The sequence below is a fragment of the Nannospalax galili genome, unplaced genomic scaffold, assembly GCF_000622305.1.
Source record: "Nannospalax galili isolate Female #2095 unplaced genomic scaffold, S.galili_v1.0 scaffold443, whole genome shotgun sequence".
In the NCBI taxonomy this organism is placed as follows: domain Eukaryota; kingdom Metazoa; phylum Chordata; class Mammalia; order Rodentia; family Spalacidae; genus Nannospalax; species Nannospalax galili.
In genome coordinates this window covers 5,011,762-5,012,502 of record NW_008352479.1, presented here as the reverse complement: position 1 = coordinate 5,012,502, position 741 = coordinate 5,011,762, and the positions used below count along the sequence as shown (strand labels likewise).

Here is a 741-nt window from a genome sequence, read left to right as displayed (position 1 = left end):
GTTTCTTTTTCAACTTTTTAAAATATATTTTATTTATTATTTTTTATTTTTATTTTATGTGTATGAGTGTATTGCCTGAATGTATGTGAGTACATCCACATTGTGCAATGCCACAGAGGTCAGAAGAGGGTGTCAGATCCCCTGGAACTGGAGTTAAGGACAGTGCATAGCTGCCATGTGGATGCTGGGAATCAAACCAGCGTCCTCAGCAAGAGCAGTCAGTGCTCCTAACCAGGGTTCCATTCCCAGCATTTGTATCAGCCTATAACTCTGACACCCTCTTCTGGCCGCTGCAGGCACTGCATGCACACAGTGCACCCACATACATGCAGGGAAAACACTCATACACATAAAATTAAATGTCTTTTTTTATAGCTTTTATTAAAAATATGGAATGCTCCATGAATTGCGTGTTATCCTTGCGCAGGGGCCATGCTAATCTTATCTGTATTGTTCCAATTTTAGTATATGTGCTGCCAAAGTGAGCACAAATTAAACAAATCTTTAAAAAAGAAGAACTGTTGACACAGCACAGAGAGCTTAACTCTGTGCCAAAGAGCTCTGCAGGCAGGGGTGACCTGATGTCTTCAGGCTGTGGGACCTGGCCTTTCAAGAGTCACCACTGTCCAACAGGTTGGGAGGGAGGGAAGCCAGCTGCCCACAGCCTTCTGGTCCCCAGGCTGACCTGTGATTGTGACATTGACCTCCAGCTCAATTCAGCAGAGCTCCACCAAGGGACAG

At 44.5% G+C, this 741-nt stretch overlaps 1 non-coding gene across 1 annotated transcript; it reads right to left on the bottom strand.

The window, feature by feature from the left end:
• Window positions 1-383: 383 nt before the first annotated feature.
• Window positions 384-489, bottom strand: LOC115067063. Its single transcript, XR_003846498.1, has one exon. It is a non-coding gene; the product is annotated as a U6 spliceosomal RNA (small nuclear RNA).
• Window positions 490-741: the final 252 nt, after the last annotated feature.